The following is a 26,562-nucleotide window of genomic DNA, read 5'->3' on the forward strand; positions in this document are numbered from 1 at the left end:
AATATTGGAGTGAACAGTGAAGTGCATTTCTTTCTGGGGTAAAAAAAAATTTAATTCATATATGGCAATTCCTCTAAACACACAGTTTCATCATTGTAATCAACATCCTCACCAGAGGTCTGCATGTACTGCCCATGAATGAATGAATGTATCTATTTAGAAAGATATTAGATAAGGGCGGACATGCACAGGTTGGTCGTCCAAGCACTTAAAAAAGCAAATAATGGTGTGCCATTGACTCGCAGAGTACACACTGGGAACATGCTGTCAGTCATTGCTCTAAATCCTCCCTCTCTCTCCACCCCTGAGGCTATTCCCTATCACGGGAGGAAACAGGGAGTTCCTCTATGCAAATAACTGTAGTATGGAGAGTAGCTGCCACTCCTTCAGTCTCACTCTCATTACCTCATAAATCATTGAAGAGAAGGAATATGAAAAAAAGAGGAGTCAAAGAGCAAGTCACTACTGAGTACCTCCTGTTGTCTGTACTGTTATTGCCAAACTTGACAGAACGCTGGGTTAGTAGGGTTGGGTACTGGCAAGGTCTCTCTTTATCTCTCTCTCTCTTTTTTTTCCCTCGCTCTCCTTCTCTGAACTGAGGCCAGGGTCCTCTTGGGTCTGCTCCATTGTGCCGGAGGAAAATTGCCAATCCGGGCGACTCTGATTGAACACTGAAAGCAGGAGTTTTATAAAGGAGCTGATTTGCTATTCATTACCTCTCACTCACTCCTTTTCTCCCACACTCTTCCGTTTTCCACTGACTCACGTTGCCACACTCCAACTTCCTTTCTTGGTCTTGTCTAGCTCTCTTTATACTGTGTTCACCCCATCCTTCTCTGCTGATCTCCCACCACCCCCTTGGAGACTCCCATGGTTAGGCTAGGATATAATGTGGCCTTCTCTGTTTTTCCAGTACTGTGTGTGTGAAATGACTGTTGGTTAGTCTGTCAATACAGCAAATAGTGTAATTACCTCCTGGTTTACCAAAGGATCAGCACACACACCTGCCTGGATTATCAAGTGAAGGCTGTGTTTGGAATATGCAAGCCCTCAGCCAGGTCTAAATGTGACAAAGGAAAAGTTTCAGCAATGGCACAAATAAATAAATGAAGAGTGCACATAGATGAAGAAAAAACAGAGCTCTCTTGGCACTTTTTTTGACCGGCTGTGGACTGGAAGACAGTTTCTCTGCCAAGATAAAGATCTGTTCCAGTGATAATTGATCCAACTGATGCTTGAATGGAAGGTTATAGTTTTTTTCTGTGGAATATAACAAGGCTATGTTCTCCCCAGGTTTTCTCCAGGTGCTTAGCAGGGTGTCCCCCGCCTATCGACCAGTGTGTGCTGGTTTAGGCTCCAATTGCACACTCACCCAAGCCTGAAAAGGATAAGCAAGATTAGAAAGTCGATAGGTGGATGAACAAAAAAGACACAACCCTAACAGTAAATCTCAGATTACTGTGGTATCAAGCTATGCCTCCAAACACACACAAAAAAAAAAATTCTGAAACATTATGGTCTTAATCATGTATTCATATAAGAATGGGAAACCAATGTAGCAAATGAACAGATAACCTTAATGTCAAGTTAATGTAATTCTTGTGAAGGCTTAGTCACACCTTAAAGTGGCACAGCAAAGCTAATTTGTGAATTTTAATGAAGTTTGTGGTACTTACTAGGGCTGTCGTGAAGGAATTTCCCCTGCTGTGATTTAGGGCGGCTCAACAACGTTTGCTGTATTGGCGCCATTTTATTTTTGTTTTGTTTACTTCATTTATCCTGATTTTAGTGCTATATAAAAAGCTTTATTGTTAGGCTATAACAGGTCTGTGAAGTAGACTGTTAGGGCTGTATCACGTCTGTCCTGTAGGAAGTGTAAATAGACGAACAGACCTTATTGGTGTGTTATTAAATCATATCGTTGAAACATTTAATGCCTATGCCTCAGGTTGCCAGGCAAAATAAAACTGGCATCAATAAAAAAGGGGGGAGGAAATCCAAGGGAAAGCTCTGCAAAGCAGATGATGGACAATTGTTGTGTTGATTTTAGACAGGTATAGAGTAAATAAAAACCATAGCATAAGAAATACAGTTGCTGCATCACTGCTATGATATATGTAGCACATCTGTAATGACTTAACTCACTTCTCCAGTTCAGTGAGGTAACATTGAACTTCAGCTGATGAAGAAAAGAATGTGTTGATCCAAAGTTTGGCTGGGTAAAACCAGGTTAAACTGTCAATATTTTTCTCATGCAGTATCTTTTTCACTCTTTTGAATTAGTCTCTTTTGCGCTGCAGTTTGGCATTCTAATCCAGGTAGAAAGAGATCTTGCTGTTGTCCATATGAATGTCGCCTTTCTCCTGTGCTTTTCCTTGTGGGTGACACTGAATTTTGCAATGATCTGAAACCTTCCCAATGCAGTGAGCCCTCTTCACAATAATAGCAGATAGTTGTTGTCACAGACCTGGAGTTTCAGTATGAGCTGCAGAGGCTGACATTTTTTCAGGAAGAGCTTTCCCCACCTACAGTATAGTACCTCAGAGCAGAAAAATAGGCATCACCAAAAAACCAACAAGGGATAACTACCAAACATAGATGTCAGAAGTGCTTCTTCTGTGCTCAGTAATAGAATAAAAGCCTTGTCTTATGAGGAGTGCAACATCACACACAGCCACGGTACTTTTAAGAGAAGGTTTTTAAGAGAAAATCTTGACAAAAGCAGAAGAACATCTTGAATCTCACACAGAAAAACAGTAAAGATGCACTTTTCAAGTTAAGTCAGCACTAAAATATTGAGGAGATAGAATTCAGTTTATTCAAAAGCCATATTTGTACCATGATTCCTGTCTCGTAACTGAATGCAAACCAGTCCTTCTGTGTGGCGTGCTTACGCGCCATCAGAGGAACTTAAATAAAAATGGCTGTAGCAACACTGTTCATTTGCAACAACAGCTTTCTCCATTTTGGACCTTCTGGCTCACTGTTCTCTCAAAGGTCAGCAGTGTTAAGGTGGAAAGTTGGTGCAAAATTTGCACAGATTTACTTCTACAAATTGGATTGCAATATTTCCAAGATACTCGTAACGTGTTGTGACAAATTCCTGTTTCAAAGAAACCCTGCTATGTTGAAGTTTAATGCTTGGATTTGCAGTTCTCCCTGAAACTGCCCTCAACCCAATGTTAAAAAAAGCTTTTTTCCCTGTCCACACAAGTGCTACTAGAGATTCATCCAAACTGATGGATTAACTTTCAACTTGCCACCTTAGGTTTGTCATCCCTCTTCGGGAAAGCCTCAGGGCTCAAGTCCCTTTGAGGACTGTCCAGAGCACTGAGAGCTTCTGTACCATGTGTCCATATGAAGCGACCACTAAATAGATAGAGAGACAGTCAGAGTCAAGAAAATGCCTATGTCTATTTTCAGAATCAGAATCAGAATCAGTTTTATTGCCAGGTATGTGTACACATACGAGGAATTTGACTCAGGATTGTACATTGCTCACAATGTGCTTACTTATACAATAATAAAATAATAATATAATAATAAAATAAAATCAGACACAAACTACAGAGTAGACAACACTAATATACACACTATGAACAAAACAATATAGACATATTGACAAATAGTGCAGTAATCAGAGTGCAAAGGATGCAAGAGTAAACTATTTTCATTATGTACATGTTGAAGGTGGATATGATATAGAGGTACACATACACGCATACATGTACACATGTACACAGTGTGATGGAGCATAGTGCAAAGGATGCTGGAAAAAATAAATAAGACCTATGACCTTATGACCTGAGGTAGGTGTATTGGTATACAGTATATACAATATGACATAGCATGAACAGCACTGAAATAGAGAATGGTGAATAAATAAATAATAAGTGGAAACTAGTAAACAGGTGGCTGATTAGAGACAGAGTTACTGGGTTATTGCACAGGAATTGTTCCTGACACTGTGAGTCAGAAATCAGCTGTTCATCAGAGTGATGGCTTGTGGGAAGAAACTGTTCCTGAGTCTGTTGGTTTTGGCGTACAGTGCTCTGTAGCGCCTACCAGAGGGGAGGAGCTGGAACAGGTTGTGTCCGAGGTGAGATGGATCTGCAGTGATGTTTCCTGTCCGTTTCCTGACTCTGGAAATAACTCAGTGGCAGTGGGGAGAGCACACACCCCTGGGGGGCGCCAGTGCTGATAGTCCGGGTGTTGTATGGGATGTTTCCCAGCCTCACCTGCTGACTCAGGTCAGTCAGGAAGTCTGTGATCCACTGACAGGTGGAGGCTGGCACAGTGAGCTGGGTGGGTTTGGTGCTGAGGATGTCCGGGATGATGGTGTTGAACGCCGAGCTGAAGTCCACGAACAGGATCCTAGCATATGTCTCTGGAGAGTCGAGGTGTTGCAGGATGTGATGCAGACCCAAGTTGACTGCATCATCCACTGACCTGTTAGCCCTGTAGGCAAACTGCAGGGGGTCCAGCAGGGGGCCTGTAATGTCCTTCAGGTGGGCCAACACCAGTCTTTCAAAGGACTTCATGACTACAGATGTCAGGGCGACAGGTCTGTAGTCATTTAGTCCAGAGATGGAGGGGTTTTTTGGGACCGCGATGACTGTGGAGCGTTTGAAGCAGGAGGGAACTTCACACAGCTCCAGTGATCTGTTGAAGATCTGAGTGAAGATGGGGGCCAGCTGGTCCGCACAGATTTTCAGGTATGATGGTGAGAGACCGTCAGGTCCAGGAGCCTTCCTGATCTTCTGCTTTTGGAAGAGGTGGCTCACGTCCTTTTCACAGATCTTGAGTGCAGGTGAGAGGTCAGAGGGGGAAGGTGACTGTTTGAAGATGGCGTTGGAGCAGAGGAGAGGTGTGACTCTGGGCTTTTCAAACCTACAGTAGAAACCATTCAGCTCGTCTGCCAGTCGTTGAGTACCAGCAGTGTTGGGGGATGGTCTCTTGTAGTTTGTGAGTGTCCGCAGGCCTCTCCACACTGAGGCAGAGTTGTTGGCTGCAAAGCTGTTATTTAGCTTTTCAGCATAGTACCTCTTTGCTGTTTTGACCTCTTTAGTCATTGTGTTCCTGGCCTGGTTGTACAAGACTCTGTCCCCACTTCTGAAGGCCTCCTCCTTGGTCTGACGAAGCTGCCTGAGTTTCGCTGTGAACCAGGATTTTTGGTTGTTGTATGTGCGGAAGGTTTTCGTCGGCACACACATGTCCTCACAAAAACTGAAGTAAGATGCCACAGTGTCAGTTAGTTCGTCCAGGTCAGTGGCTGCAGCCTCAAAAACACTCCAGTCAGTGCAGTCAAAGCAGGCCTGTAACTCCAGCTTTTCAGTTTTTGCCTATGTGTCGGGATAAGATGAACCAGACAGTGATCAGAGAGTCCCAAGGCTGCACAGGGAACAGAGCAATAGGCGTCCTTTAATGTTGTGTAGCAGTGGTCCAGTGTGTTAGTGTCCCTGGTGGGACACTTAATATGCTGTCTGTATTTTGGGAGTTCGTGACTGAGGTTTGCTCTGTTTAAGTTCCCAAGAACAATGAGCAGGGAGTCTGGATATTTTTTCTCCACGTTAGTTATCTGGTCGGCCAGGTGTAGTAATGCCTCACTAACACAGGCCTGAGGTGGAATGTAAACAGCGACCAGAACAAACAAGGAAAACTCCCGCGGTGAATAAAACGGTTTGCAGTTTATAAATAATGTCTCTAAGTGAGGCCTGCATGATCTCTTCAACACTGTGACATCTGTGCACCAATCTTTGTTTATATAGAAACAGAGTCCGCCTCCCCTTGTTTTTCCCATGAGCTCCCTTTCGCGATCCGCGCGGATGAGATTAAATCCCGGTAGGTGAAGTGCGCTGTCCGGGATGTGCTCGGTGAGCCAGGATTCGGTGAAACAGAGGGCAGCAGATCTGCAGAAGTCCGAGTTGGTTCTGTTGAGGAGCAGCAGTTCTTCCATTTTGTTGGCCAGAGAGCGGACATTCGCCAGGTGGATTGAAGGGAGCGCAGTGCGAAATCCCCGCTGTCTCAGCTTAACCAGCGCGCCTGCTCGTTTTCCCCTGCACCGTTTCCGAAGGTTCCCAGACAGAGCTGCTGCTCCTCCAACTAATAACTCCGGGAATGTTCCAGGGTCAGTAAAGAGTGGTGGAATAGTATGAGCAGTTGAAAGTCCAATGTTTAAGAGCTCTTCTCTGGTAAAAGTTACCAGAGAGGGACGGCAGAAAACAGCGTTAATTAACAAAAACATAAAAACCACTACGGAGCGTAATCCCGAGGCGGCCGTCTGCGGCACCATCTTGGAAGTTTTGACCACTTTCAACTGATATTGGGGATTTGTTATGTTTTCTCAGGAGAAAGGAATTTAGCATTTAGATTGCAATGATGAGGAACTGAACATGGCCACATAACACACCTTCTATTCACCTCTCACAATTACAAGCCACAGATCAAGTAGCTAAGTTAAGATAAAATGTGTCTACACTGAATTTAACACCACCACAAATTAAGACTATTTCCAATATAATTAGTAAAACAGTGCAATGAAGCTTTTAATTAGCACAAAGTTAGGAACAAGACAATTTTATCTTTATAGACATCTTTGCCATCAAAGAAGAAAATTGTATACAGCAGTCTTTGAACATTATGGAAATGTCTTGTCTGGAAGACATTTTGTGATTGCACTTTAAAAAGCAAGTATATTTTACTGAATTTAATAAGGTTTAAACAACATGACAGATGACACCCTGCCACCTGCTTGCACATAGAAAGTCCTGAGCAAAACAACATGCAGCCACATCCCCACGGTGTGAACACATCTCTCATATAATCTCTCAGCATAATAATGCAGTGGAACTTGAGATTTAAATATATGAGTCAAAACTAAACAATGTTTTCTTATAAAACAGGAAAACAGTTATTTTCATAATATTTAAACGCAATTTTCACAGTACTGTGACTTGGTTTAGCATATGCATTAGTTTAACACTGTCCCAAATCGTGGCACCACATCCCATCTGCAACTGAAACAGTTAAAAATAGTTATCGTCAAGTCATGTTAACAAACCTCTACTTTAGACCTAATTGTACCTGTCCTCTATTCTCTGGATAACAGAAAGAGCTTGTCAAAGGCAGCACAGTGATGAAAAATCTTCTAGCTGTACTACTTACAACTTAACCCCTTCAACAAACTAAGTCAAATATCTGGTTGCAGAAGTTAGGGCTGAGAGAGTTCGGTCTATCTATAGACTTATTATATTATTAAATGAAACTGTCATATTCCTATAGGGTCCTATTTAGTGACCAAAACCATAGCTCCTTCTCCAAATGTCAGCATTGATCACTCCCAGTGAAGAATCTTTAAGCTATTTTCTATATATGGGTGCAGATTCTTCCTTCACCTCCTCCAACAATTCTGTAACAGTCCTTGTAAAATCTACTGCTCGTTTTCTCTTCTAATCCCGTATCCTCAAACTCCCTCAGAAAGGTCATTTCTAGGAGGAAACCTTACACCTCTGCTCTACCCACAACATTTCTCCAAGAGGTATTTCATTTAGTCCAAATATCTTATCTGTCTTCCATTTCCCATTAATTAGTGGCTCCGTTAAAGCCTGCGTTTACACATTATTGATCAAGGTGTTGAATGAACAGCCCTCAGCCGCTGATGATGGAAAGTCCGTAGTTTTTGTTCTTTTACACCTTTGCACTGCATTTGCTACTATCGATGTAGCTACTGTATTCTGCTGAAAAGAACTGTGTGTTGCATTTATGTTTCATTTGTATGTGGTAATTTATGGTAATTCTATCCATTGGTAATTTTACTTTCTCCCATGTGAGTTTATCCAGTAGGGTACTGAAAGGTTCTCGTTTTAGGCCTGCATTCTTTTCCATTTATATGCTGCCCCTGTGGCAAAATATTCGTAGGCATCAGTTGTCATTGTCATGTAAATGAGACACAGCTATTTCTCTCTGTTGATATAAATGACAGAAAGCTTATTGACTCACTTTTTAAAAACACCTTTTAGACTTAAAAATTGATCATATGATTTCTCACAGTTAAATACTGACAAACCAAAGTAATGATTTTAGGGCTTGATTTTACTACTGTGCAACATCTCTCAGGCCATTATCCCCTAATGTCACCTTTCATATCCTCTTAGAGGATGACAAGATGTGTGGTTCCTGACAGCTTGATGACTGAGGGTGCACTTGCATATGATGTTCTTATTTGTTCATGTTTAAGCATGTTTTCCCTTATTTTAGCCTTTTCCTTGTTTTAGATTAGATATTAGAAGAGTCATATAGATAAATTAACTTTATTAGAAACTATAATTAACTACATTATCCTTGATTTACTGTATATTGCAAGTGTTTTTTCCCCTACACAATTCCTTCACACAGCAGGTGAACTCCAGATAGCAAAAGTCAACATATTTAAATAGCTTAACCCCTTAATGCCGATTGTTGCAAATTCGCATCACACCGCTTCCATTCACACTGCAGCCGAGGTAGCGTATGTATTTCCCCAATGCCAATGTTTGTGCATATTTGATACTACGTACCTTTTGTAAGCACTGGTTTCTCATTTATGCCTGTTGTCGCTAATTTGCATCATACCCCCATCATACCTGAATTTATTTCTATTCTATGTTCTATAGACAAATTAACAATCTACTTAATTTAGCATCAGCTTAAAAGCAAATATAAATATAATAAATTTTCTTATATAACTGAAAATAAATTCAGGCATCAAGGGGTTAATTAGCTGAATACCTATCAGCATCTACGCTGCAATTCTAACCATCAAATCAATATTCAGTCCACTTATTCAAAATACCACATCATGTGTGGGTGAGATAATTGCCCCTCTCTGTTCAAGAGCCTACTTAAGGATACAGAATTAGACTTAAGCATACCTGTGTGAATGTGCAAAAAAACTGAATGAAGTATAATGTTCAAATATCCCAAGACCTTTACCCTGTTATCACGCATTCATTTGTTGAGCTTCCCTTTCTATTTTAGTGGTAAATGCATGCACACAATTCAACTCCGCACAAAGGTTCTAGAAATGGTCCCTAGAGAGCAAAATCAACACAGCTGATTTAAAACCTCTTGTCCATATGTGTTTGGATGTGTGTACTTGTGGGTGTGTAGTAAAATACCTAAGATTAAATTGATATCATATGAAATCTCTGGAAAAAACGGGAAAGGTAAATTATGATGCCCAGAAGGCCTCCGGCTCCCATTCCCCCAGTATCATTCGCATCACAGATCCATTGAATTAAAATTCAATAACATCTAGGCTGTTTCCCAAACCGTTTTGCACCAGTGAGCTGTGAGATCACCCCTTTTCTCCAATCAAATCCTGCTATGATTCTCTCGCTGCCATTTCAACCAATCAAAAGAGCTTAAAATTAATTTGTTGATATTCAATAAGAAGTACATAATACAACTACTGACTAATGACTTAAACCTTTTTGAGGAAAAATCTACATTCAGTTCTACAGCCGAAAACAGCCTATTCTTTAGGGATTTATCATGACAAGAATTAAATGAACATCCCATTAAATAAACAGCATCGATGTTATGGGTATGGTAAAGCCTTTACATTTTCTTCCTCTTCTCTAGGTCTTTAGCTCACACTCACATCATTTTAAAAAGGATGAAGAGAATGACTTTGTTCCAGGCTCTCATTATGCAGGCAGCAAAGATATGCACTCTTTGTCCCATGAAAACTATTAGATTAATTAATGGGTGAACATATTTCCCTCTCCCCTCCATCCATGCAATCAGCTTTCTAGGTCCATTCTCTGCTCAGTGAACTGATTTATTCTCTCTATCATGACAGGCCTTTACTCCTTTTTACAAAATAAGACCTGCAGCCGACTCCGATTGACTTGATAGATTTGTACAATTCAAACGCCGGTGGCTTAATGAGGGCGAGCTATAATCAAAAGGGGAAAGAAAAGGCAAGAAAATGACCAACTTCTCAAACACATCTTTGCCTCCGGAACATTTCACTCAGGGAACCACTCCTTGTCATTTTTTCCCCACATATCATCCGGTGAGCAATTATAGAGAATGTACACACAACGATGCATCATCCATTCCTGCATGCTGACAGTTGGTGAAAAACAGGAATGTTTACTGAGTAGGGGTGCCATTTACCATGGTAAATATGTGCGTCCCAGGCCAGTGAAGGGTTGATGGTTTTGCAGCAGAGTGACATCTGATATACGGCTGTATGCAGGGAGAGGGCTGATCAAGGCCACCTCTATCACTCAACCAGATAATCTCTGCACCCGGGAAAACAAATGATGGTTGCAAGCTAGCCTCAATAGCCTGGCTTACATCTTCATCCTGTTCATTTACAGTGGAGCTATTCTCGCTCTCTTCTTTTACTCATTCTCAGAATATTGTCCAGCCCTCTATTATTTGACAGTGTGATAAAATATTCTATTCATTAATGCAATTCCTGGCTTTAAACTAAAGTTAAATTATGTTCAAACTGTTACAATCTGCAGGGCTATTGAAATACAGTGGATGTGAGCGTGTGTGTGTGTGTGTGCCTATATGAAGGTTATCAGAGTTGTTTTGTATTTACTTCTAAAAGGATGTTTAAATTGTGCCACAGAGACTCAGGTGTCAAAGAGGGTGAGACAGTGATTTAGATGAAGGCTTCTCGAAAAGCAGAAAACATGAGGGGGTCAAGAATAGTTCCCCAGGGCAATTTATAGGCTTCTGTTATGGTTGGGGAATGAGAATAGAGGAGTAAATTGCCAGCAAGTAGGGCCGAGGATAAGAAAGAGCCTTACATTCTGTTGATATGCAGTAGACAAGTTTGCTACTCTGGTGGGTAAACAGAGATTCTGGGTAGACTGAGATGGATTGGACAAAGCCAATAGCTGACCAGGGCATCTGGATGTCCTTTCTCAAATATAGAACATGTGGGTGGCTTTGATATTCATAAGGTGGCTTAGAGAAGGTTGGGGAGTCAGATGGGATCTGTGATATATGACAGAGGTGTGATGTGAGGTTGGCAAATGGCCTGACATTGGCATTTTGTTAACTACGTAAGATGAAAAAAGAGAAAGGGCAAGGAGGGGACGACATAGAGGGAGATAGTAGAGTTCATTCTATAGTGTTATAGACATGTAAAGAGCACATGCATGCATATTTACTGATTCACACATTGCAAAAAGCCAAACTTGGTTAGGTTTGTCCCTGAATCGTACATAAACCCAGCAAGAAAACACAGGCTTCCTGAATTAAGCCGTCACGTAACATACTCATTACTTCCTACATACTGAGAGCGTTTGTGTTTGCAGGGGGCTATGTTTATAGGATGTAATGAGGCAGCGTTAAGGAAAAATAGAACTGGGGACAGAGTGAGTAAGTAAGAGACTCCCAGATTTCCCGCTGGCGGGGGTTTTCATGTAATCTAAGCACACATGGGGCCAGAAAGGAACTTTGATCTCAAATATTTTCTACAGTTCATTTGGAGCTCAGTCTGTTGTGCGAGTGTGTGTATGTGTGTGCATTTCTCTGTAATGTAATGCGGAGGACATAAGCAGGTCACACAGACACATGCCTCATTCCACTTGCAGCAGACCCAAAGGATTAATTTAACGAGCTGTCGGACGCTTGTCCTATGCTGCCCTCGTTAAGACCATCATGCAGAATCTCCATTTGACTGCTGCCTGCCGTGACTAATTGACTTATTTTGCAGGCCTAAGCAGTACTGAAAGCTCTCATATTTCACATTTATCTCGTTTTGGAGCAATGTCAGAAAACTTCAGTGAGAGCAGAGAAAATGCATCCTCCCGTGAATACCAGAGAACCAAAGAGTGGAACACTCCCCAAACTCCTCTGACCACACAGAATATAAACCACATGTTCCATTCTGTCTTCATTTTGACTAAAAACTAACTAGTTTACGTTTTTCAGCATAATATACTGTACATGATCTGATCCCACCAATCATAATCCACCCTGACAGATATGTCTTCAGCTCTTTTTTATCTCCTTCTACATTGTATTTTATCAAGATTAAACAGGTTTCAAGCATGCTACTTCTAGCCCAGGAGCAGTAATGACTGCATCAATCAGGCTTTACCCTGTACTGGACAAATACCCAGAAAAATATACTTGTTTGTTTTTCCACTGTCATCTCATCACAAATATCAGCCTCTTCATACTATGCGAGCAGAGTATTTACATTCAGAAAGTGTGAAGACACACATACCTCCCCAGGGCATACAGGCAGGCCTTTAAAAGCTATCTAATTGACTTAAGTTCAGTTTCATTTGTCTGCTACAGCGGAGAAGGTTGATATTAACAAAGGAGAGAAGTGTTGCACTTTCACATTTAACTTCGTTTGGATGTGAAACTTTAGCAACTCGTCTTTGTTAGCGGGTGAAAAAGGAGTCAATCAGCGCCGCCACCCGCTCTCACCCACACAAAACACATTCACATCACCTCCAGTACCACACTCTCGCTCTTTCTCTCGCACATACAAATGCAAACAAAATGCCCAAGGCTGCTGTACTTTACACTCCCGTACTGCTCCGTAGTTTCGACAGGGATGGGCCAATACATTTGTGTTAGCTGGTGGCGAATAGCAAGAATGGATCTGAGACTGTCTTTTATTAGATCAGTATTGTGTCTGAGAACATAAAATCTGACAAGTAAATGGAAAAACATGCATCATGTCTGGGGGGAAAAATCAATGATAACGATGAGGATGTAGTGGCCAATGTTGTGTGGATGCAGTAGGTTCTGTGTCTTGTCTCTATCAATACACATTTCATATTGCCTTAATAGAGCTATGATCCAACATGTATAAAATACATGCACAGAAACATTAAAAAGGGTCTGTCGCTCGCTCGCACACACACACACACACACACACCCCAACACTCTCTCTATTTAGAGTCATAGACAGATGTGGTCCAGATGCAAGGGAATCAAGTAAAATAATGTGAGTTAAGGGCAAGAGTGCTAACTGCACACCCACTCACACAGTGAACTGGCCTTAAGAGAAACGGAAGAGGCTGAAGAAAAAGAGTGGGTTGGAATAGTGATTATGGGGTCTGAGGTGGACTATGAAGGTTGGAGAATAGAGAAAATGTAGATGAGGAGAAGAGCGGCAGATGACACAAGACTGGCTGAAGAACAATAGCTAAAATAAGAAATGAGTGAGTGGGGGGGCTTTTATTGTGGGGGAGGCAAGTGATAATGGAGGAGAGGTGATGTGAGCGGTCATTCTTAGCATGAAGAGCTGCATTCCTCACGGCCATTTAAGGAATGCTTAACTGTGGCTGTTCAGCCAATGGTGAATAATTCAAATGAAATTAATAATGTCTAAGAAAAATCTATTCTTTATGTTTTTAGTCAAGCTTCAACTTTCCAACAGCAAACATACAATAAAATACTGCTCATTTGTTGCTGTTGTCATTGTTTGTTCCTTTCGGTTTAACTGGTGTGTTTGACGTTCTCTTCAGTCAGCTGGACATCTCACCCTCAGCAAAATGATGCGTGCAACATTCATCTAGTACAGTGTTGTTTTTTTGGTGCAGGCGGCTATCAGGCTTTGTTACTTATTGTTCTAGCTTCCTGTGCTGAAGCCACTGCTAGAGAATGTGATCAAAATGAAGAATAAAGCGGTTTAACTTAATGCCAAGTATGTAGTGTATTTGTCAGACAAGCCTAACTCAATTGTTACCACTAAAACATTCGCCATGACAGATAGCCTGTGGCTTTAGTTCATAAGCCTCACCCCTAGGATCATCCATTGCCTCTTGTGTTGTGAGTTTTTTATAATGTGGACCATATATACAAGGTGGGGTTATCTGGGTTTGCTGCCTCTGCAACAAAGAAGTTGCAGGGGTGAAGCAAATTCCCACAATTTCTTTAATGTTCTATTTTGGTGAACTTTGAGATGCTAATTCCTGTCTTTGACCAATAGCGAGCCACTTTACATTGCTGACCTTTTAAGGAACTGAAAGCTGAAAAATGGAGGAGGCTATCACAGCTTATTAGGTGTGCTGTACCATCCACTTTTTTTAACCTACTCTATCAGAGTATGAACTGTTCCACTAAAAATAAATGGTTTTAAGACAGTACATTCCTCTTTTTAACAAAGTGTGTAAAATGATTGCCTTGTTAGTGACCAAACTAACTTGAGTAGTCACTACGTCACCAAGTTTCTAGAGCCAAACATTTCACAAAGACGCGTGGATTACATCTGCTGTCACATTCTGGTGTGATCAACCTTTACTTATTTGAAAAACTCATGACATAATGGATGGAAACATATTCCTCTGACTCCAATGCTGGACTGAACCTGGTAGAAGTTCCTTTTTTACTGCTTCAAAGAAACTATGGAAATATCCCATCCTCAAATCATATTAAAGTGGATCAAAATGCAAATACAGAGCTTAAAGCATGTAAATTCCATGCACCTGTAGTGTAATTTTTCATTTCAATTGCTCATAGTCAACATGATGTCATATAAAACCACACCTATCCCATCTACCATTCCTCTCAGCACAAATTCATCTATTATTTTGTGTCCAGTTTAGAGGGAGGATTCTCTGTGTCGTAATGTCTGTTTGGACTCATAGTCCCACAAATACGTCTTCAACATTATCAGACATTCGTGCCTCAGGTGAGCCACCGGACGTATTGTGTTTTTGTTGTCGTGTTTCCTGTTTAATTTGTATTTTAAAATGAAATCATCAATGGCATTTTTTTTTTACTTTGCCTGTGTTTCTGGCCAGGTTGCGTACTCTCTTCTATCTTTTTATCCTCTACTATGATATAAACCTCTAACTGCCTCAGATCTTACCGTTTTGAGAGGTACTGCATTGGCTATTTTCTATCAAGGCTCCTCAAAACAATGCGACAGCCACAGCTTGGCTTTGGATCGGTTTGACTAAGTATCTCTGTTTCAGTCATTTCACAGTGCATCCTTGTCATAATCGCATACTGGCTCAGTTGTATAGTTCTCCCTCCATCTATGTTAAGTGTTTTTCCCATCTGTTTGTAAGTATAGCTGCCAACAGAATGTGAGACACTCTTTGTCCCTTTTACCTCTCTTGCTCTCGTCTTTAGCCCTCTCTTTCCTCTTCTCTTCTGCTGCCTTTAAGCTTGCGGAGTGGGACTGGTAACTCCTGTGATTGCAGTGTGTGTCCCGTTGGACCGAAGCAGACGCTGTCTTTGCTCCAGGAGGGGAAGCTCATTTAGGTTCTTCACTCATGAGGGAGCAGTGGTCTGTCCTATTTGTGTGTGTGTGTGTGTGTGTGTGCATGCCTTTGTCTTTGTGCATATGATAGATGAGATGTACAGACAGTTAAGAGCAAGGAAACATTAGTGCAGACAGATTATATGCAGGTGGCACCCTATTCATGAGGAAGAGAACATGTCAATTTAAACACTTGGCATGTAAGTGAGAAATGCAGAGAGAGACAAGAAAGATGGCGACTCAGAAGAGACTAGCAAAGGCTGGTAAAGGATTGCACTCCCCAGCATGTTGACAGTGAGCCTGACACTTCATTAATCCAACCAAATCCCTCCAAAGTTACTCAAGTGTGGATTCTATTTTCAAATTTCCTATTAGTTCCTCTTTGTGGATTAAGCACTGCAGTTCACGAGTGAGTGCCCAGCCCCAGCCTTGGCCCAGCACATATAATTGGCTTGTAATGGATTTGGGGTCGTCTTTGCATCAGTGATACGGATAGATCCGAGGCAAAACGGCTGCTTTCCAGTCTCTTCTCACACACAACCCATGTTGAGGCCTCTGGTTCTGTATAATTCCTTTCTTTGCTGCACATTGTCATTTCTATTTCTGTGTAGCTGCAGCATCCATAGCTGGAGGACTGTGGCAGGGGAACGTGACACGGCTGGAGATGAAACATGTCAGGTGTCGCGCAGCCTTAGGGCCCCTGTCACTGTCAAGACCCCTGATTCACATTCTGAAACCGTCCCCCTCATCTCTAACCCTGTGCTTCTCTCTTTGTCTATATTTATTTTGTCCTTGATCCCCCTTAATAAATTATTTCATGTGATTCAAAATTAAGTACATAGTCCAATGCTGAACAATAACAAACTCAAATACAGTAAACTCCAGTATACTAATAAGCTTACAGGTCTTACACCTAATACTGTCTATAAACAGAATTTATCATGCTATAGTCCACATGCGGCTGGATCACTTTGACTTTTTCTGTCCAGGTATATAAAATAAAATTAAATAAATGTTGAATTGGGTGAATGTTGGGTGTTTAAATGGAACTGCAACAGAGGGCCTGTTTTATTGCTTACTCTATTCAGAATCAGTTTATTATTCTGAATCCATATTGTAAGGTGACAAACAATTACTTATCATAGTTTTATTTTACAGTATATCCAGGACAGTATGCTTAGTCTTGGCATATTTATCATTTAGAAAAGACTAAATAACATCTGACAGTGATGCTTAATTTTATTTTATTGTAATGTTTTATAATAATGCATGTTTTTCTTTAACTGTAATGTTTCACAGTGATTATTTTGGTCAATATTGAGATCACAATTATTTCACACAATTACTCACTGGCTCAGGAAACATCATTCATTTTTTAAAGTTTTTAAAATCAAATGCTTAATTTTTATTATCATACACATTACTCCAACAATCTCAAATAGCCCATTAAATAAGAAATTGTACTCCAACATTGTTAACCTAAACTTAAATTACATGTTAGAGCGCTGAAGTTGACTACATTTTTTGGTGGGGTGCAATCGCTGAGGGGTCTCAGTGTATGCATGGGCTTAGAAGGTGACAGATAAAATACTCAAGTTGACAACAACTCATTACATTACAGTGAAATTCATGAAACATCAAAACAACCGTGGTGTTCTGTCAGGATATGCAGTTACTTAAATCAAAGGAGAGTATTAAAAAGTATTTAAATTTATTAAACTATGAGTAGAGAATAAGTCCGCTGGTCGCTAGAGTAATTTATGCAGTAGAAAATACCATAGGCTTAAGCTAATAATGGTGACTAGCAAGTTACAGCAGTTATAACCCCCGTTCATCTTGGCTTGAGTTAAACTACACATGCCATAGCCTGGCTGAGAGTGAGTTTGGGCTTTTACGGAAGGCGAGAGAGACCGCACAGCTGTAAAGGAAAGGGGTGCACTGAATTTATAACACAAAACCATTGCATCATTGCTACACAGAATGGGGCACAATAATAATTTTATCTTGATTATGTTGTTTTCATAATCGTTGGAAGCTAAAATTGTAACTGAAAAATAATTTAATTCATCACCTAGCCTTAAGTTACAGCACATGGGAATTAGTGCTGCTTCCCGATCCTCTTCACATGCTATTCTAGCTATGGCCTAGCCTTGCCTTCCAGCCTCCAGCTCAGGGTTGTTGAAACAACAACATCACTGGCTATAGACTTCATATAACAGCTGATGATGTGCTCCAAAAGGCAATGAAATTGACTCAGCCTTGCGCCGGTGAAGAAGCTTGGACAGAGTGTGGGGTGCATTGACTTCGTATGACGTTTTGCCAGAGCATGGACCAGATACTCTTGCATCTATTTTTATTTATTCCCAACACATCCGAATGGTAGGCAAGTCCAGTCAAGTACACAGGATGGGGTTCACCACAGCCTTACTATACTATATGTGTTTTATATTTAGAAAGTGAGTTTTTGTTTTTATTTCCTGTTTTATTTTGTTAAATCCTTCCTCTTGTGTTTATATTTACATCCCATCCTGTCAATGTGTCTTCCCACTCTGGGTTTCACAATCTTATTGTCCTTCCCTCTCATGTCGTCATTTCCTGTCTCTGTTTGATTATTTGCTCCACATTGATTGTGTCCGTGTCTTGTAATCGCCTCCCTCTTGTGTATTTAAGTCAGTATTTTCTTTGTCTTTGTTGTTCGTCATGAGGCCCAGTCCTTTCTCCAGTGTTTCCCCATGGGGTTTTCCCTCTGCCTGGTTTGTTGGATATCCTATTTTTTTCCTGTGTCTTGCTGGATTTGTTTGCCTTTGTTCTGGATTTCTTACCTATTTTATTGACTCTTGCCTGCTTCATATACTGCAATCCTGTTTGCTTTGTTTACCTTGTTATTAAAATTTAGTAGCCACCAACTGAAAATGCTCTGCCCAGTATCTTGCGTTTGGGTCCAAAATCCTGTTTCCTTTGTCTCAACTTGAGCTAAACATGTCAGTGGAAATGTAGAAGACACTGGAGGAGGAATATGGAAGTAAGACTATCTGGATGTAAATATATTCCTGTGTGCTAGGGTAACATTATGTTGCCCAAACACAAGCAGTTCTCCTTTGATAGTTTCAAGCCCATCTGACATCTTCTTCTGGAAACAAGATATGAAAATCTATGGGAAGCCTATACTGGGTAATTGAATATATTACCACATAACCTACACTGTGTAATTGAATTGAATCATTATAGTAATGTTCTGTGAGGTTGGTTAGTTTACTGGCTGGAACAGACAAAGACATTGGTGTAAACAGACACACACACAGACACACTGTAATGGTGGTGCAATGCAAACTAACAAGGTTGAAGTCTGCCATCTCACAGTCTAATGGTCCCAAGCCAATTATCACATCATAATGAACTGGTCAGCTAAGGATGCCTGCTTACATTCATTTAGGATGCAGTGACTTATGTGCTTAAAGGGTTTGTGTGTGTGTGCTTCAATTTCATTTTTTTACACTTACACTGATATGGATACAGGCAACAGATAGGAGGAATACACTGTGCTGAAGTGTGAAATGTTTATTTGCATGTATAAAGACGTGGGAGTGGATTTTTGCAGAAAAAGTTATAGACAACATGCATAGACAGATATTTGTGATAAAAGCATGTCAGAAGGCTTTTAAATGACATTTGTTGATGGTTGGTTTTGTCAGTGCTGCTACAATGTGCATCCCAGTGGATATACAGTGGGGAGAACAAGTATTTGATACACTGCTGATTTTGCAGGTTTTCCTACTTACAAAGCATGTAGAGGTCTGTAATTTTTATCATAGGTACACTTCAACTGAGAGAAAATCACATTGTATGATTTTTAAATAATTAATTTGCATTTTATTGCATGACATAAGTATTTGATACATCAGAAAAGCAGAACTTAATATTTGGTACAGAAACCTTTATTTGCAATTACAGAGATCATACATTTCCTGTAGTTCTTGACCAGGTTTGCACACACTGCAGCAGGGATTTTGGCCCACTCCTCCATACAGACCTTCTCCAGATACTTCAGGTTTCGGGGCTGTCGCTGGGCAATACAGACTTTCAGCGCCCTCCAAAGATTTTCTATTGGGTTCAGGTCTGGAGACTGGCTAGGCCACTCCAGGACCTTGAGATGCTTCTTACGGAGCCACTCCTTAGTTGCCCTGGCTGTGTGTTTCGGGTCGTTGTCATGCTGGAAGACCCAGCCACGACCCATCTTCAATGCTCTTACTGAGGGAAGGAGGTTGTTGGCCAAGATCTCTGGATACATGGCCCCATCCATCCTCCCCTCAATACGGTGCAGTCGTCCTGTCCCCTTTGCAGAAAAGCATCCCCAAAGAATGAGGTTTTCACCTCCATGCTTCACGGTTGGGATGATGTTCTTGGGGTTGTACTCATCTTTCTTCTTCCTCAAAACACGGCGAGTGGAGTTTAGACCATAAAGCTCTATTTTTGTCTCATCAGACCACATGACCTTCTCCCATTCCTCCTCTGGATCATCCAGATGGTCATTGGCAAACTTCAGACAGGCCTGGACATGTGCTGGCTTGAGCAGGGGGACCTTGCGTGCGCTGCAGGATTTTAATCCATGACGGCATAATGTGTTACTAATGGTTTTCTTTGAGACTGTGGTCCCAGCTCTCTTCAGGTCATTGACCAGGTCCTGCCGTGTAGTTCTGGGCTGATCCCTCACCTTCCTCATGATCATTGATGCCCCATAAGGTGAGATCTTGCATGGAGCCCCAGACCGAGGGAGATTGACCGTCATCTTGAACTTCTTCCATTTTCTAATAATGGCTCCAACACTTGTTGCCTTCTCACCAAGCTGCTTGCCTATTGTCCTGTAGTCCATCCCAGCCTTGTGCATGTCTACAATTTTATCCCTGATGTCCTTACACAGCTCTCTGGTCTTGGCCATTGTGGAGAGGTTGGAGTCTGTTTGATTGAGTGTGTAGACAGGTGTCTTTTATACATGTAACAAGTTCAAACAGGTGCAGTTAATACAGGTAATGAGTGGAGAACAGGAGGGCTTCTTAAAGAAGAACTAACAGGTCTGCGAGAGCCGGAATTCTTACTGGTTGGTAGGTGATCAAATACTTATGTCCATCCATTCATCCATCCATCGTCAACCGCTTATCCTGCGTACAGGGTCGCGGGGGGTAAAGCCAATCCCAGCTGACATCAGGCGAAAGGCGGGGTACACCCTGGACAGGTCGCCAGTCCATCGCAGGGCCACACATAGACAAACAACCACTCATGCTCCCACTCACACCTAAGGACAATTTAGGGTCACAAATCAACCTAGTCCGCATGTCTTTGGACGGTGGGAGGAAGCCGGAGCAACCAGAGAGAACCCACGCAGACAAGGGGAGAACATGCAAACTCCACACAGAAAGGCCTGGGGTTTGGACCCACGACCTTCTTGCTGTGAGGCGACAGTGCTAACCACTGCACCACCGTGCCACCCCAAATACAATGCAATACAATTTGCAATAAAATGCAAATTATTATTATTATACAATGTGATTTTCTGGATTTTGGTTTAAGATTCCGTCTCTCACAGTTGAAGTGTACCTATGATAAAAAATTACAGACCTCTACATGCTTTGTAAGTAGGAAAACCTGCAAAATCAGCAGTGTATCAAATACTTGTTCTCCCCAATGTAATTGCTCTCGTTGTACACCCATATACTATGTAATTAAGATTACCATGATTACCAGGCTTACCATGATTAACATCTAAAAGTAAATTTGTTGTCCATGCGTGCCCATCCTTAAACATATTCCACTGTTGATTTGTTTCATTTAGACCTTTAAAAAAAAGTATATAAGCAAATGTAACCTCCATGTTAGCTAAACAGAAAGTATGTCAGCAAATCAGTGATATTCATTATATTATGTCTCCATTTGCTTTTAAATTTAGCCTAATTTTACTATTTTGTCATCTGCTAAAGTGTGTGCTTGTCTTCCCATATCACATCATATGCACCTACTGTACCATGTCTATATTATGGAAAAAAAATGTACCGGTGTACAATGTTGCACAGAGGACAAAACATCCTTCTATCCTCAATACAAACATCCTTTAATGAGATGCACACTTGTGATAGAGATCTATGCAAATTACGGTGTGTCTAACAAAATACAGATAAGCAAATTCCAACATTCAAAGTCGTGGAAGTCAATGAAAAAGCTGTTAACAACTCTTGAATACGTCTACTATAGTGGTTCTCTGTAGGAAATATGTCCTGTACAGTGAGTTAGTATTTTGTTAGATTAATAACAGGTAGGACTGGTGGAGTGCCAATGTTGGGTAGTGCCCAATAAGGTAGCATCTTGCTGTACTTCATTATTCTCCACTCCACTCCAAAATATACCTAATCCTTCAAATGGGTTAAATTAAACCAGTATATATGGAAGCTGCCAGACCCTACTGAGCGTTTGAAGTAGGAAATTCATCATATGAAGCAAAAAATAATAATGTGCAAATTTTATGTCCATACACTTATATATAGTAAACATGCAAACTAGGTCCCAGGACTGTTGGAGCATCTGGCTTATGCTTGCACATGGAAACAGCATGTTCTGTCTACAAAACCAGGATGGTTCAATCCTTGTTTTGAGAAGAGACAGTTTCCTCTTCACTTTACTTACTTTACTCGCCACCTGCTTCAACACAGTCCTTGTTACTGCACCCTCATCCATAGCTACTGGCAAACATGCGTGTGTAACCGGTCTGACCGAGCGTAACATGCATTCAGCTTTACACAAAACAAAGAACGAAACAACAGCCCTGTGCAACTAGTTACACTGCAAGAGGGCACAGAATGTTTTAATCTTCATTTTTGGCCCCTAAGGTGCAGAAAATATCAAAACAAGCTAACATACACATAGCCTCTACATATTATGTATTGTTCTATCCAATGCTGTAGCAACCAATTGCATACCAGCACTTTTAGCATAAACAGAGCCACATTAGCATTCAGTGGTCGTGTTTATGTTCACCTAATTGAGTCCAATATTCACTTTCTTTTTGCTCTAATTTGGTTTCTACCAGCTACCAGAACATTTCTGTATTTTTAGCTTCTTCAAACAGTGTTTGATTAAAGTGACTGAACCACAAATGTGCTGGCCATAAAGCCAAAACAATACGCTGGAGAAGCAAAAAAGCTCCAAAGAGCTGCAAAATTTGGTGTTTTTTCTTCAATTTTGGCATTACACATTAAACAGTTGTTTGATTAAATGTTATTATGAAACATATTGAATAATGTACATTTTAAAAATCCTACAAACAGGAGAGCACTTTTTTTTATCACATATAACAAATTACCTAAAATGCTATGTAACCCCGAGGGCTCCCAGCTCCTCACCACTGATCAGATCATGACTCAGAGGTCCAGGACTTTAATGATGTGGTGAATGTCTATACCGGGAGACAGTGAGGTGAAACAGACATGGTTCAAGGTCAGACAGCGCTGTTACCAAGTGATAATGTTTACTGCTTGTTTAATGAGCAGTGCAACAGTTTGTCTCAATCAATCAATGCTTTGCTAGTTAAGCTGCATAGGTGCTTTGATGGGCGACTTTCAGTGTGAAAGTTAGTGGTAGCTGCCAGTTATCCATAATTAAAATTGAATAGAGGTGGCACGTTTTGGATGCAAAATGCAAACACAGAAGGATGTATTCTCGTAAATGATTCACTCAGTTCTCTTAGTTAGCTGTTAATCATTTTACTAAAACTGTTGTGATACATAAAGATGCTAATGAGTGAAGCTATATTCCCTGTCGCCAGTATTTCTGCAATACACATTTATGTGTGTCTGCAATACAGTAAAGTACAATCTTTGTATTTTTTTTTATGTCACCCAATTATAAAAGTTTGTTTTTCAAATAGAGGCCCTACACTAAAAAGTCTGTGTTTACTATTTTGGATACATCAGTCCGGAAAAAACACAACTGGGTTGAACTTTGTCTGTCAAAAAGAAATGAAAATCTCACTTCAGCCCTGCCTGGCATCATTAAAAATGAACCTAAAATAAATCTTTACAAACAGACAAAACAGAACAACATAGCTTTGTTCAAACATATATTAGTTGCACCATTCATGTTTTATTAGTTTTATTTTAAGGAAGTAACATGTATCCTATCTGTATAACTGCTAAACATCCTTGGGTCAAGAACACCTCAATTAGAGCCAGAAGCTACTAGCCAGATGCGGGAGGCAATACATTGGAGAATTCAGATTATGTGGATCTGTATTCATAAGGTACATTAAGAAGCAGGATAGTGCAGACGTAAACAGTGGATCCTGTAGAAGCATATATAAGCCAATGTTAACGTCAATATCTTCCTTAGTATGGGATTATTTTATGTGCTCACTAATATTAACCCACAGTCAAAAGTTAAATACAACTGTTTTGTTTCTTCATAATTAGATATGGCCTGGTTAATTGAGGGCTGGTCTACTGTGAGATTAGGTAGATTCCTTTACATATTTTTTTCTCCTTTCTTCTAGAATCTATAATTGGAATAATTGATCAACATAACACTGATAAACATGCATTTTTATACACCCAGTGTGAAATGAATGCGCAAGATGAACATATATTGTATATGCAATACTAATTTTCTCTGTAACGCTTCTGAATGCATCATAAAGCACTTTGTTGTTTAGAGATAATGAATCATGGCTTTAATCTCTTTCTAATTTAACTGTTGTAAAACTTAACAACAAAAGCTTTGTTGTTATTAAACTAAAATAACTTTAGCATTCTTGTTAAAGAAGGATTTTTGTGACTAATGACTGGTTGAACCTTAACAGTACTCCCTACAGACTGAATTAAGCTGAATTCTTGTAAACGTGTTTACCACCGTATAAGATTTTGAGTTTCATTGACATGCTGAACAATGAGCCATTTCTATTTGCTTGTTTTTGCAGCAGCAACCGTCTGTCACGTCCAGTGGTCCAGCACTTATATGTTAATTTGTCTATAAGTATATGTTTATGTGAGTGTGTGTTTGTGAAACTAGTGTGACCAGTACCAGGCCAGGCAGAGCTGTGGCATTTTGTTTATCCTGGCTCATGTCTTCTTTCTCTAATTGACCCATCACTAGGTCCATGCAGACTGGCCCTCACACCCTGACACTACATAGATAATGGCTTTTCTGGAAACTCTGAGCATTAGGCATCGGCACTGAGCTGTAATTATACCAATAATGTGCCAATTTCTAACACATTCCTCTAAGGTATTCATTTTTCAAGACCAGAACAGAAAAGTCATTGAGAAAATAGTCATAATTGTAGAGGTTTTCCATTTATTCCATGTGTGATTTTAACCCTGGCTAAAAGAGAAGAGAAAAATAAAATGTCATGGAGGATCAGAGTTATGAGCCTTCTATTCAAAACCAGTCACATGGCTTGTCCTTGTAACCATAGAGATGGAATTTTAAAACACCTTAGAGGTCCTTGTCCTTGATAGTTTTAATTTTTCAAAAAATAATGATATTCAGTCTGTGGCTGCATATTCATCACTCTGTGACTCAAGTGATGCAATGTTTCTATGACTTTGGTCAGCCTTTGAAGACAACATTTCAAACAGTGAACACAGGTAAGAACTGGATTTATGTATGTACAGTGCAAATCTTTACCATTTTTCAAGAACTGTATTTGTTACTTTAACCAAACAAGCCTGTAATGATATGCAAAGCATCTCTCTGTCTCTCTCTGAATCCCTAATTATTGCTTGCACACACTGTGATTTTGGATGGCATCAATTTAGATTCCATTACGTTCTCCAGCTTGCCGGTCCCAGTGGTGGCGCTAATGCAGTCCTCCCAACCTGCACCAGTTGTAAATGAGGAAGGAGCATTATGATGAATGGCCCATTTGTTAGCTACTACATTAAGCCGACATTAGCGAACACTGTCCGCACCCCCCCAAGCTAAACACACACACATCCACCAACAGCTGATTTAATTGATCACTTATTCATGCTAAGATTCATAGTTATCATTTGCACTTTTTCATTATTAATCAAATGCGTGGGATTGTCACCTCTCGCTCTTGTTTCTTTTTTCTCCATTTTCCTCCTACCCTTTTCTTTATCACATTCTTATTTTCCTTCTTATAAAACTTACTTTGCTTCCACTTACTCCTTCATTCTTCATTACATTGTTCCTCTGCCTTTTTAACTTTTATCCCCTCCTTTTCCTCATATTTTTCCCTCGCTGAAGAATAGAGTGCTCTCAAAAGAGTAAACGAGTGTAACTATTCCTCAGTGCAGGTTTTTGCAGTGGTTATTACCATATGATTATTAGTGATGGACAATTGGCCTCAAAGATGTTTCATTATGAAAGAGCTCACTGGGATCTCATTAGCACTCTCAGTCTAAGGGCTGCTGCTCAAGCCTCCTCTGCTCAGGGGAATTACATTTCGATCACCAGGGCTAGAGTTAACAAGGCAACATTAAAGGAATGTGAAGGTGCAACAGCCAAAAAGAGACAAATTAGTCACCTTCAAGAGTGTCAGAGACGTGCTCTGTTCAAATAAATAAATAAATAATAATAACTGTGTTGGGTCTAAAGGCTATTATATTAACTTGCAATATAACCTGGTTTACCTGCACAATTATTATTTGGCAAGGATTGCAACCCCTGATACTGTAGGCATTTGCTTTTCTTTTTGTCTGACAGGAGCATCCATCAAAAAATGTAATTTCATTTCTTTTCAGCTGTTGATAAAGTTGCTGACTTGTGCCAGTCCTCCCTCTAGGATCAATAGCTGTTTATACAAATAACGCTGGAAAGTACAATACACCCGCTGCGTTGCTGGAGGTGACTCTCTCCAAGGGCAGCTGCAGAAGTTTACCCCTGTGGCAGGCTGTTTTCATTCTATATTGTGGATCCACTTATATTAAGCACATAAAGCTTGAGGAATTGTACAATTGTTTGTATGGGCTGTCTGCAGAGGTTATAACATACATTGACTCAATAATTAAATGCAGTAATTAATATTTTAGAATTACAGAACCCTTAGGTTGCAACCCACAATTTATTATGCTTTTACACAACATATGGTACAGAGTGCCTGAGGAAATTAGATCTTTTAAAGGCTTATTGACCTTTATTCACTTTTTTAAATATACAGTGTTCACTGTATGTCCATCAACGATGCAGGCTAATTAATGCTGCCATGTCAACATTTCAAGCTGTAACACCTCAATTACTGTAGTTAATGCTGCACTAAAGTCACAACAAAACATCAGAAACAAAGTGCAAAACCCTTTTCTCCCAGACATCCTCTGCCA

At 40.4% G+C, this 26,562-nt stretch overlaps 1 protein-coding gene across 1 annotated transcript in view; it reads right to left on the reverse strand.

Annotated features, from left to right (window-relative positions):
- LOC119914541 (netrin receptor UNC5D-like) overlaps positions 1-26,562 on the reverse strand; it is a 182,759-nt gene that overhangs the window by 109,108 nt on the left and 47,089 nt on the right. The gene's annotated exons all lie outside the window — the stretch shown is intronic.

The sequence above is a fragment of the Micropterus salmoides genome, unplaced genomic scaffold (genome assembly GCF_014851395.1).
Source record: "Micropterus salmoides isolate LMB-PRFRI ecotype aquatic unplaced genomic scaffold, ASM1485139v1 Ms_hic_scaffold_20, whole genome shotgun sequence".
Taxonomy (NCBI): Eukaryota; Metazoa; Chordata; class Actinopteri; order Centrarchiformes; family Centrarchidae; genus Micropterus; species Micropterus salmoides.